The 13922-nt window shown below is 37.1% G+C and overlaps 1 non-coding gene across 1 annotated transcript; it reads left to right on the top strand.

Annotated features, from left to right (window-relative positions):
- The first annotated feature begins 4990 nt into the window (after positions 1 to 4990).
- LOC147525113 (small nucleolar RNA R71) lies at positions 4991 to 5097 on the top strand. The gene has a single exon (XR_015206260.1). It is a non-coding gene; the product is annotated as a small nucleolar RNA R71 (small nucleolar RNA).
- The last annotated feature ends 8825 nt before the right edge of the window (positions 5098 to 13922 follow it).

Raw genomic sequence — 13922 nt, 5'->3', positions numbered from 1 at the left:
AATAATAGTATAACATTCAATTACAATAAATAAAACTCTATTCTAGCATTATATTCAATTGAAATAAATAAAACCCTAAACTAGCATGATATTCGATTGCAATAAATAAAAACCTTAATCTATACTTCCATCCCCTGGTCTAGGCAATGTAACTAATAACTAAAAACATAAAGAACTAACCTGATTGAAGAACACCATGAACCAGAAGAATCATTAAACCTTAAGCACTGGCTTCATCTCCTCCCTTGAAGGAGAAGATTAGCCTTCCATAAAGAAGGAAGAACATGAAGAACGAGAAGAAGAAGAGTCGAAGAACATAAGACTAGAAAGTAATTTATTAAAACTCAGCTAGTTAAAACCGAACTTTTATTATTAGTCTCTCTCTGCCTCAAGTTCTGGAGACAAGAGTATAAGTGAATCGGCAAATTACATGAGGCACTTAGGTCCTCTATTTATAGAGGTTACAATGAGCTCTAGAAGCATTCCAAACTACCATTTGTTTCCTAATACAAATAAACTTCTTTCAGAGTCCACCTTCATCTCCAAAACTGAGAAGGAATTGGCTACAGTGTTGTTTCATGCGTCTGGACTCATGATCCATGTGTCTTAGACTCGAGCAATACGTCTGGACTCACAATCCATACGTCCCAGATGCGAGCATTGAGTCTGGACTCACGATCCATGAGTCTCAGACGCGAAAGTCTATTTTGTCTCTTCTGCTCTATCCTTCTATCCTCTTTTGCGGGTTTTGGTCCAAGCAACAAATCCTTTGGCCTTAGGCTTCCAAATAGGCTTTAAAATAGGTCCAAGTCACATCTTTAATATCTTCAATTCCTTGGCCTTCTCCATGATTATCCACGAGCTTCCCATGTGATCTTGCTCCGAATTGCTCCGTTTTACCCCTTTTTCTCTAATATTCCACAAAACTCATTTTTCTCCTGTAGAATCATAAAACATAACTTATAAACACTATTAGTCCACTAAGATGGCTAAATAAGAGGCATAATCGAGGGTTAAATTGAACTTTTTAATCACTTATCATGTGCCTAAGTAGGTTCTCACAAGGAATGTGTCAAAACACATTACACTCTGATTTTTTCACTTAAGTTTGCTAACTCCAGTGTGTAGTGGGAACACGTTTCCTCACAATCTCAATGACAATCCAAGGAAGCTGAGGTTGATCAAACACATCTACCACTTACTATCACACCAACCTATTCCTAATTGAGCTAGAGGTCTTTATTAGGTGATACGGGGCATAGGTATTAGTTAAAGAAGGAAGGAAATAGATATTCAAAAAGACAAGTTTGAGAAAATAGGGTCTTCATATTATGTAACCTGAGAAAACCTTGTTCTTTTGCTTCTACAGTTTGTTTCCATCCTTAGCCTTTTTATTTTGGCTTTTTGACTCCTTTTATTCTATTTTTGTAGTTTTTATTTTATTTTTATTTTTATTTTCTTTTCTTTGGATGGAAACTTTTTTTTTTGAAGCAACTAACTAATTTTTGTTTACACAGGTTTTTCTCTTTTCTTTTCTTCACTCATCCTATTTCTCAGACTTATTTAGATAGGTAGGCTGATTTTATTTTTTATTTTGTTTTATTGACTAAAGGATTTGTGGTTTGTGAAAAGGCTAATGAAAGGCTCAGTGGGGAGACTAACATATAATAAATTTTATATAGGTGTGAATTTCTGGCTATATTGATCCAAAGAGGGCCTAAATTATCGCTTAGGATATAATGTGGTGTTCAAACAAGTGGATGTGTGATTTCTCTACTCGGAATTTACTTCTCCTTTGTGTCATCACTCAGATATTTCACTCTTAGGATATTTCACTCTTATGAATTTTTAGGCTAGATGCTAACAAGATATGTATTAAGTACTCTAACCTAGGTCTCAGAAAAATACTGCCAAGTACAATCAAAGATGCTCATGCAAGATGTTCATGAAAAGATGCAATAACTATTACCTATATATTAATCTATTTTTCAAAAATTAAATCCTAATTCAAGTACTACGTGAGATTTCTAGACTAATATCATCATGGAGAATGAACAATACTATTATCACTAAGTGCCTAGTATAAACAATATTTATGATTTTTAATTTTTTATAAAGAAATGTGCGTAATTTACATCCAAAAAGTGCCTAATATTTGCAAATGTTTTTATCCCACCCCCAAACAATCGAACACTTTGTCCTCAAAGTGTAAAGAGATAAGGAAAGAATTTACCATAGAAACGTAGTAAAAATTGGCAGTACTTGTAACAGAAATATTGTAAAGATGATATGATAACATGAGGCACAATTAAACTGTTACGTACGAACTAACACAAACTCTATTGGAGTAAACATGACAAGCAAAGGGTGGCAAAAAGATTTGAAATGAAATACCAAAATACGCCACCCTCAAACAAAATTGGAAAACTCTTTTTAAGTTTGAAATTTTTTGTTTGGCCTATACTCCAGAAAGTTGGTATTGTACAAAAACTTGGGTCTTTTAAAGTCAGATTCCCTAGACTTAATGTGATATATATGTATTAACATGCAATTTCCCATATATCAATAATCTAAATAATTGTGGATCTTTCCATAAATAGTTAACACGAAATGCACCATTAAATAGAATTAAGAACCAAGATTTCTTATGGCATGGCTTAGTAGAATGGGAGTGAATTCTGATAGATCTAGAACCTAATCGAGCATAAAGTTTCTTCTTTTTCTTTGAACGAAAAGGTGTCCAAGTGAATGATCATGAGAAAATGGATGGTTGTGGAAGATATGTAGGGTATAGATAAGTTTTAGATTGAAGGAATGGAAAAAATGAGTGCATGGTTTTAGGATAAAACTTATTGGTGGCATGGGTTGGTATTAGCACACATCTGAAAATGAAGGTATCAGGTGACTCTTTAGGTAGTTCTTGAGAGGGTGGATCATCACAGGCTCTTAGAAACTCGTCGAATTCCTCATCTAGGTTGTTCGCATCCATATAATTATGGTATTCATCTCCATCTTTGAGGAATTCATCTATCTCGTCTATTGTGAGGTTTACTCCATCTCTTGTAGGGTCGGAAGGCAGGGTGGAAAATTCTTTCGCTAGTTCAGTTATGTTCAAGGAGTTAAAATTATGATCTTTGTCTTCTTCCATAAGAGGGGTACTAGTGTAGGGACGAGATCGTCAGAAGCACTAATGTGATATACAAAACTTTCAATAGACTTAACTTCACCTTCTACAGGAAAACCTAATTGTCTCTGCTTTTGTCTAAATATGTTAACTTCCACAGAAAGATTTCCAAAAGAAAGAGTCATTGAGTCATCCCGACAATTGATTTGGGCATTGACAGTTGCCAAGAAAGGACGCCCTAAAATGATGGGAATGGAATCATGAGCAACTCCTGTGTTGAGAATAACAAAGTCGGCTGGATAGTAAAAATCTTGAACTTTAACGAGAATGTTTTCAACTATGCCTTTGGGATACTTAATAGAATGATCGGCTAACTACAAAGTCATTTTGGTTGGTTGAAGTTTTGTTAGACCTAGTTGTTTATATAAATAAAAAGGGAGTAAGTTAACACTCGCTCCCAGGTCTAATAAAGCAGTTGTTATGAAGGTATCACCTAAGGTGCATTGTACAGTAGGACGACCAGGGTCCTTGTACTTAACAATTCCGTTATGTTTAGTTAAAGAGGGATATTATTAAGTTAAGAAGGCTTCATTGGGTATGTTGGTTTTCCTCTTCTTGGTGCACAACTCTTTTAGAAACTTAGCGTGTCTAGGTAGACTTTTTATAGCATCTAGAAAAGGGATGTTTATAGTCAGATTTTTAAACACTTCCCTAATCTCATCAAAATTTTCGTCCTTTTTAGACATAATTAGTCTCTCGGGATACGGTGGTTTATCTCTATATTTAGCAATATTATTACTCTTTGCTTTATCTCTAGCCGTTTTCCATCTAGGTGTCCATATTGGAACCTCTACAGGTGTAGGGTCTTCAATTTCTATTATTGGCTCTTGTAAGGTTTTCCTTTTTGTTTGTGGTTTAACTGGTACTTCTACAGTTGTAGGGTCTTCTGTTTCTATTATAGTATTTGGTATGGTTTCATTTTCAGCTTCTGTTTGCGGGTGGTCTTTAAGCATAGTTACTTTGTTATCAACTACTTTCCCTGAACGAAGGGTAGTGACTGCCTGTTGGTCCCCTTGGTTTATATTACCATTACATTGAATACTGTTTATTTCAAAGGCGGTGTTTGTTGACTTAGGATTAGGCACTGCTTGACCTGGAAGCACGCCTGTTTCGTTATTATTTTGGTTAGGAGACATGTCAATAACCTTTTGGCATAAAGACTGCATCATTTGCATCGTTTGTTTCATCATATTAGAGTTTTGATCATGCTGATCTTTCATCAAGTTGGAGTTTTGTTGCATAATTTGATTTTGTTTTTCCAACAAGGTCACTACTAATTTGTCTGTAGATGGTTGAACTGGAATTAAGGCTTGTTGAGCGTTCATGTCTTGATGTTGATAGTTTTGGGTCATGGGCACTAAACCTCTATTCTGGTTACCTAAGTTCCCTTGTCCTTGATGTTGAGTTAACTGGTTGAAGTGTGATGGTTGTGGTGGTGGTTGTGCATAGACAAGAGGACAATAGAAGTCGGAATGCTCAAGACTAAAATAGACATTACAATGAGTAGATTTAATGTTCATGACTGGAGTGGGTTGTTGTTGAACAGAGATGGCGTCTACCTTTTTAGTGAGGGCATCAATAAGAGTTTTAAGCTTGGAATTAGGTTTAACCTCAAAAGAAGAAGGAGTGGAGCGGGAAGAGTCATTACCTCCCCAATTGTTGTTCCTCTTAGATTGATCTTCTAAGAATGTATAAGCCTCCAAGGCTCCTTTACTAAGAAAACTACCCCCAGTCATGATATCTAGAACCTCCTTATGATGATGTGAAAGCCCCTTGAAGAAAGCACGAACAAGTGTGTCTTTCGCAAGATTATGATGTGGGCATTTAATGAGAAGATCAGTGAAACGATTCCAGGCCTCTGAAAAGGATTCATGAGGATTTTGGCGGAAGAAATGAATCTTGTGAATCATTTCATCTGTCTTTAATGGTGGGTAAAACTGTTCCATGAATAATTGAACAAGTTGAGCCCATGAGTCCACAGAGTTTGGCGTTTGGGCAGTTAATCAAGACGCCGCCTTGTCGGCTAGGGTGAAAGGAAACACCCTAAGTTTAATTTAATCCGGACTTACGCTAGGATGATGGAATGTAGTGGGAACTTACTCTATCCTACGCATATGCAGGTAAGGCTTCTTGTGGTCTAAACCATGAAAAACTGGTAACAAGTTAAATATATTAGGGGGAATTCGAAAATCCCCCACTAGGTCTACAAGAACGATGCACGACTTAGGACCATCGTTTAGGGCTTTATAAAAGTTAGAGAGAGGAGTCTCTTGTTCTTTAGCCATTGATGCAGGTGTAGTGTGTGAAATTCTAGATAGGCGTGTGGTATTTATGTCTATGAAAAACAAGCCTAATTATACTAGAATTAAAACTCCTCTGACAAAAGAGGCGAGGAGTGGAAGAAGGAGTACCTGAATGCCTCCTTGCTACGCATTTGAATAGCGTCTTGTATACATGATCTCAATGTTTGTATGATGTTAGAAACACTGAATAACTTGAAAAAATGAAAATTTGGACTGACTTGTGAAAATCGGGCTGCTCCAGAAGAGGGCGCGGGTTGCGCACTTTCAGCCTGGGTAGGGCACGGGGTGCGCTCCGACCTTGCTCGAGGAACAGGCACTTAGGCACGGTCGGCTCAAAATTAGCCTTGGGTGGGCGCAGCTCGCGCTCAGGTCAAACTCGAGTTCCAGGCACTTGAGCGCGGGGGGCGCTTGAACTTTGCCTTAGTTGGGCGCGGGGTGTGCTCAACCTTGGATGATGTCCAGTGTTTTAGGTGCGTGTTGCGCTCGGAAATAGGCTATCTAGGATGTGGAGCTCGCTCCAAAAAATTTGAACATTTTACAGTAGTTTGCTAAGACGTCTATCAAGTAGCCTGTAAAATTTTAGATCAATCGGAGCTATGAAAGTCCTTCTACTGCCCTTCAAAGTTTGTGAAACAGTTTTCAGACACAATACAAACAACCGAATGGTTAACCAATAAAAAAAGAGACAAAAAATTGCCAAAATTTTACTGGAGACTCCTAACAGATCATGGGTATTCCTATAAACATTTTAGAGTAATTGGAGTTCTACAAACCCTCCTTATTGGCTGTTGTTCCAGAAATTAAGTGTTTGCAAAACTGCAGAAACACACTGAAAACACTCCACTAGTTAGGAGGTCAAAACAAATAAAAAACTCGTGAAATATTTACTGCAAACTCCTGACTTAGGATAGATACTCCTGTAAAAAGTTTAGAATTTTTGGAACTGCCTAAGTTACCTTACTTGTCTGTTTTTCAAGAACTTACGGTTTGAAAACTGAAATGCAACACTATAAAGATCGTATTAGTTCACTAGGAAAAACAACTAGGAAAAATCTGACAAAATTACAGTAAATCAATAACACCTTAAAGATTACGCCTGTAAATTTTCAGAATTTACAAATATGTTTACTGCAATGTTTTCCTCTGTGAATCCACAGCCCCTATGCCTAAAATAGTGAACAGTTCCAAAAATTCAAGAAATAAGAATGAACAATTAAAAGGGTGGGTGGGTAGAGAATGAGGGATTGCCCTTTGAATTCAAGCAATTTAATTCTTGTCTTGAATGAGATTAAGATGGCAGCGACGCCATTTGATAGTTAGTAAATTAATTCTTAATTACCTATAGATGAATATAAACATCTAATGATCAACTACCTTATCAATATTATTCATACTCTCAATTCATTATGCAATATAAAGAGAGTACAGATTCGTTCCACTCATAAACTATCAAGACATAAATAGAATTCAACTAATCAAACAAAAGGAACAATGATGAGAGTAATTATAATAATATGAAAACAATAATTTTAAGAAGCTAAAGTAGTGTTTATAATGATGAGAAGAATAATTAGAGAGGGGAAATTCCACTATGCAATTCGATTGGCTATTAGTTAGTCATCGAATCAAATATTGATCCCTAGTGAATACCAAGTCCTCTCGAATCAAGGTTCCACTAGCATGAGAGTTTTGCTCCACCATAAATCTCTTTAATGGTGGCTCTAAATTCTAGTTCATCATTATGAGGTTTATCTCTAAACACTCATAATAATGAACTTGAAATTCTATTCTAAATAACAACTATTCTAACAAGCAATCATCCTCACATGGCTTCTTTAACCTCTTCTAATGGAGGTTTTAGCCTTGCTTCATTGGATGAACAATATCAAAACAATAAGATGAAGACATTAAATTAAAGAGACAAGAATTGAATATTAAACTAAGGGTTTTTATTGAAGGATTTAATGGAGGCTACAAACTAAATTATTCTAATCTAAACTAAACTATAAAAGGAGAGAGAGAGAGAACCCTAAACTATATTAAACTAAAGTGGGAGTAGCCAATCTTTGTTTTAGCCTTAACCCTCTTTATATAGGAGAGGGTTAGGTTACAATTTCGTGCATGGGCTTTTAGGTTAGGTTATGGACCCGTAAATCAAGTCCATAACCAAATTGGTTAAATCTAAGACTTTCAATTCTGGTCGTGTTATTGTAGTACGTGATTTCACTAATTTATACTACTCTGATCGAGTCAATGTCTGGACCATTGGAAAGAGCTTTCTGAGCCGGACATTTTGATATAAAATGAGCCTAATTCCGAGGCCTGAGTCCAAAGATATGGCCTTTTAAAGTTCTGTTAACTTTTCTTCAACTCTCTAATCCGGTTTGACTTTCACTTAATAATGTTGACTTGGGCTTTTTAAGGGCTTTTTTCTCCATTACACTTGGGCTTTCTTCATGGAACTTCTCTAGCAATCACTTTAGCTCCTTTTAGCGCCTAATTAGTAACGAATTGACATTTATTCAACTTCAAAGCCTGCAATACTCAAAAGCACGTAATTAGTGATAAACCTATATTATTACTAACATAATTGGCTAAATAAAAATACTATTAAAGGGTTTAAACTATAATTTTGGGCTCTTATTAATTTTGGATACAGAAATTACCTGTGACTCCATTCCCATAATATTAGGGCGTCCTTTCCTAGCAAGTGCTAATGCTCTCATAAACTGTAGGGATGGTTCTATGACCATGTCCTTCGGAAATCTTTCGGTCGAGGTTAACGTGTTCAAGTTGATGAAACAAATTCCAGAGAATGAAAATAATGGTGAAGTTAAGTTGGTTGACGCCCTTATACAAGAATGTTTCACAAACTCTTTTCCTGACGATAAAGTACACCAATTTCTTTCATTTGGTGATTATGAATTTGATGTTGATGCTTATTCACAGGATGTAAACGAATTATTAGAGTCACTACCATTATTTGACCCTACGACCATCCTTCCAACTGACTTGGACGAGCATCAGTCTGTTTTTTCTATGGAAGGCGATTTTCCTCAAGAATATTTAATACCCACTCCTCCCACCCCTGACTAAAAGCCTATTCCTTTGGAATTAAAATATGTACATCCTGAACCAGATTGTAGTCACCCAATTATCATATCATCACAATTGACTGCCGATCAGGAATCACGTTTAATTAGTGTCATTCAAGAACACCGTTTGGCTATTGGATGGTCTCTCGATGACATTAAAGGCATTGACCCTAATGTGTGCACCCATCGCATACATCTTGAAGAAAATGCCATGACATCACGTGAGCCGCAACGTCGTCTTAATCCCACCATGAAGGAGGTGGTACGGGAAGAAATTTTAAGGTTACTCGATGTCGGTATTATTTACCCTATCTCGGATAGTGTTTGGGTGAGTCCAGTGCACATTGTTCCCAAGAAGTCTGACATTACAGTTGTGCGAAATGATAAAGATGAATGCATCTCCGCTCGTATTCCAGTGAGGTGGTGAATATGCATTGACTATCGCAAACTTAATGCGATCACTCGTAAAGATCATTTCCCACTTCCCTTCATTGATCAGATACTTGAACGGTTAGCGAGTCATGCATTTTATTGTTTTCTTGATGGTTATGTAGGATATTTTCAAATAATCATAGATCCTGCTGATCAAGAAAAAACAACGTTCACCTATCCTTTTGGTACATTTGCATATAAACGAATGCCTTTTGGCCTTTGCAATGCACCTAGTACATTCCAACGCTGTATGCTTTATATTTTCAGTGATATGGTTGAACGCTTTATGGAAGTGTTCATGGACGATTTCTCAATATATGGTAATTCTTTCGATAGCTGTCTATCAAATCTTGAAAAGGTTTTAGTACGTTGTGAAGAGAAAAATCTCGTTCTTAATTGGGAAAAATGTCATTTTATGGTTACAAAAGGAATAGTTCTAGGTCATATCGTTTCAAAGGATAGAATCAAAGTCGATAAAGCTAAGATTGAAAAAATTGCTTCCCTTCCTTGACCAAAATCAGTTCGCGACATACGTGCATTTTTAGGACACGCAGGATTCTATAGGAGATTTATTCAAGATTTCCCAAAGGTTGCTCAACCTTTAACAAATCTCCTGCTTAAAGATGTCGTAGTTGACTTCACTTTCAATTGCAAACAAGCCTTTGAGACATTAAAATCCACCCTGACTACATCTCCCATAATTCAACCACCTGATTGGTCTAAACCTTTTGAATTAATGTGTGATGCGAGTGACTATGCTATTGGAGCTGTCCTAGGGCAACGGCGAGGGAACAAGCCAATTGTCATTTACTACGCGAGTAAAACCCTTAATAAAGCTCAACGTAACTATACCACCACTGAGAAAGAGTTACTCGTTGTTGTATATGCCTTGGATAAGTTTCGTCCTTACCTAGTGGGTTCTTCCACAATTGTCTACACCGACCATGCGGCACTTTGTTACCGATTAGCGAAGAAAGATGCAAAACAGAGGTTGATCCGCTGGATTCTTCTCTTGCAAGAATTTACTCTAGAAATTAGAGATAAAAAAGGTTGCAAAAATGTGGTTGCATACCATTTATCACGACTCGTCAATGAGGTTGATAATGATACAGACCCCATATGTGATTCCTTTCCCGATGAACACTTGTATTATGTGTTTTTATCTCCTTGGTACGCTGATATAGTAAATTACCTAGTTACCGAGGAAGTTCCTTCATCTTGGTCTCGTAATGACCGAAAAAAGTTCTTATCCACTGTGAAATTTTATTTCTGGGATGATCCCTACCTCTTCAAGTATTGTTCCGACCAACTAATCCGCCGTTTCATTCCCGACTGGGAACACAATGACGTGTTATCCTTTTGTCATGAACAATCTTGTGGTGGTCATTTCAGTGGTAAGAAAACAACGGCCAAGGTTCTACAATGTGGATTTTATTGGCCAACACTGTTTCGAGATGCACATGAGCATTGCAAAGCATGCAACCGTTGCCAGCAGCTAGGACGCATTACTCAACGCAATATGATGCCCTTAAATCCCATTTTAATTGTGGAAATCTTTGACGTATGGGGCATCGACTTCATGGGTCCCTTTCCAAATTATCATGGTTTTCTATACATACTGGTAGCTGTTGACTACGTGTCAAAATGGATTGAGGCGATGGCCTGTTGTACTAATGATCATAAAACTGTCGTTTTGTTCGTAAAGGAAAATATTTTCTCTCGATTTGGTGTTCCGAAAGCTATCATTAGTGATGGGGGAAAACATTTTTGTAATAAATTTTTTGAATTGATAGTCAAGAAATATGGAGTCACTCACAAGGTGGCAACTCCGTATCATCCTCAGACCAGTGGCCAAGTCGAAGTCTCTAATAGAGAGATTAAATCCATTTTAGAAAAAAACAGTTAATCCATTTAGAAAAGACTGGTCTCTCAGATTATCTGATGCCTTGTGGGCATATAGAACGACTTTTAAGACACCTATAGGCATGTCCCCTTACCATCTCATTTTTGATAAACCTTGTTATCTGCCGGTTGAACTTGAGCATCATGCTCTATGGGCCATCAAAAGCCTAAATTATAATACCAAGGTGGCAGGCGCGAAACGAAAATTGCAGTTAAATGAGCTTGAAGAAATTCAGAGTGATGCCTATGATCTCTTGAAATCCTATAAAGCCAACATGAAAAAAGTGCATGACAAGCACATATTAAGAAAATATTTCAAAATTGGTCAAAAAGTTTTGTTGTACAACTCGAGATTACACATTTTTCCAGGAAAATTAAAAACTAGATGGTCTGGTCCTTTCACTATCTCTGCTGTCACCCCTTATGGGGCTATCTCTTTGAAAAACTTAAATGATGACAGCGAATTTCAAGTAAATGGCCAACGCCTTAAACATTATCATGAGTTGCGCTCTCCAGATGTCGAAGAGACTCTTCTCAAAGATCCAATCTACAGAGACTAAAAGATTCACTGGGGTACTTCCTTCCATGTGTGTACGAAAGGGGAAGCACGCCATTAGTGTAGTCGGGCCCTCTTCTATTTTCTTCTCTCAAATCTTCTAGAGTGTGTGGTTGCAAGCGCCGGAACCTTATTCCACAAAAACTCTACTTCAGAACTGAGTATAAATGTCTTCTGATAATCGAGCAAACGTGCCTTCTGGAAAACAATGGGTACAAAAAATTTCAACTCCTTCCTTCTCCTCCCTTTTCTATTCTCTTCCTCGCGAACTCCAACTCATCATTTGGTGTAAATCTCACCCATCTCGAATAGGTAATGGTCGTAGTACTTTTGCTCGAAAGCGACGTGCGCGAAGGATGGGGTGGTGTATGAATTATCAAGCACCTTTCTGTCCAGGTCTTGAACTATTATTCGATATGAGTCGGTATAAGGTATATTATTGTCTGACACCGCAACATCAGGATAAACTTTGTCGTCGCCCCGTTGTTCCCACAGGTTGGGATTCGTTTTGAGGATCTGACGTTAAAAGACTCACATTCGTCTTGAGGATCTGACGTTAAAAGACTCAACATGTATATACTCATTTTTTTTGTCTTTCCCTTAGCACTACGCATGGTGCCCAAAGAGAGTTGTGATATGCAACATCAGACATTTCCTAGTTCGTACAGGCAATGGATTCTGCCAGGCCAACCCCGAGCAGTTTTTATGTGACTATATTTCGGGCGGTTTGAGGCTATACCATATGTACTAAGGGCAATATTACTATTAGACCATTGCACATTGGTCAGGGATGGTGCCGTCCTGAACCCTAGGCCCCCAAAAAATAAAGGTTAAGCCACAGTATGGCTGGATTGGGTTCGCCCCAGAGCTGACATGAAAGTTGCCTGATTTAGCTGTTTGTGGTGTTTTTTTTTTCTGGACTGCCGATGTTGTTGACACGTTCCTTTCGACTTGTACATTTGTATATAAATCTTGTAAATAAATAAAAACTTCATAAAAAAAAAATGGGGGGTTGTGTTATGTTTTTACAAGATTCAACCCCCCCAAATAAAAATAAAAAGGTTTGAATGTGCTTTTGTCATATTCCATTGGATGACATTTTTAATGCCGATCATTTTGACATCTCATTTGTTCAATTTGGAGTTAAGATGAATCAAAATTCCGCGTTTTGAAATTTCGAGACATTTCGGAACATAAATGGAATTTCCGGAATTCATTTGGGCTTGGGCCAAAAATTAGAACCCGACCCAAATCACGTGTATGGTCAGATACCCAACGGTCAGATTTTCCATTATAAAATCCAACTCTCCTCATCCACTTTCACTCATCCCATTCTCTCACTCTCCACAGCTTAATCTTCAGATATTATCTTTTCATTCAAAATAATGAATCCGATCCACAGATTGGAACAGGAGCAATGCGAATGGGCTGTCACAATATTCGTGATAACAGTGTTTATCATTGTTCTACTGTCGCTCATGCATAACATGCTGCAGAATATCTAGATCTATGTAACTGACATCTCTTTTTCCCTTTGTCGCTTTGTATATTACTATGGTGTGTTAAATAATTCTCCACCATTTGTATGGGTTACGTATTAAATGGAGAAGTACCCTATTTAATAATTGTGTATATTAGTTATATTTTTACCTTATCATAAACATAAAATAGTTATCAAAACAATAACAAATAAGCAAAATCAATAATGCACCAAAATAATTCAATCTCAACTTATTGTTTTCGGAATAGATCATGCACGCTACACGGTACGCCTAACACTTGTCATACACGCAGCTCGATTATTCTATCCATCTTCTATTATTGAGGTATGATCATCAATTCTGAAATTACGTGTAGGTCTAACTGCCCTGTGAAACTTTCCTCCGTATTTTCTAACATTAAAACATCTCATTAATTGTTTTTGGGATTCTGACATGAAAAGACTTACTATGGATACCCATTGTTGCTGTTCCTAAAAGTATGTGTCACAACAACACATGAGTCACTTGTGTTTTCACATATTAATTCCGGATTTAAGTACACTTGGAATCCTCATTAGTACAGACTCATGGATTGGCTATAAATCTATTATTTTCAGTCATTCTCATTTCAAGCATTCTACACTATCCTTCCCTCAGTAATACTTCCGAATGAATCACCCAAGAAAAATAATGCCTCAGAAAGACTACCTGAATTTTTTTGATGATGGCCGATTTTCTCCTTATTTTGACACATAAATTGTACATCGAGGATGGATGCCTTTTCTATATCATTCAGCAGTTGGTTATTCCTGAGAATTGGTCTTGATGTTCTACCAATTTAGCGGACCTGAAAATGGAAAATTCTACTTCAATGCCTATGGACAACGATTTGAGTTGACTAGGGAAATTATCTCCAACATAGTTCAAATTCCAATGAATACCCAGGAGTTCCTTTTTCCAGAGTCATCA

This window comes from Coptis chinensis, chromosome 1 (assembly GCF_015680905.1).
Source record: "Coptis chinensis isolate HL-2020 chromosome 1, ASM1568090v1, whole genome shotgun sequence".
NCBI lineage: Eukaryota > Viridiplantae > Streptophyta > Magnoliopsida > Ranunculales > Ranunculaceae > Coptis > Coptis chinensis.
Note: the sequence above shows the minus strand (reverse complement) of the source record. Positions and strands in the feature narration are given on the sequence as shown.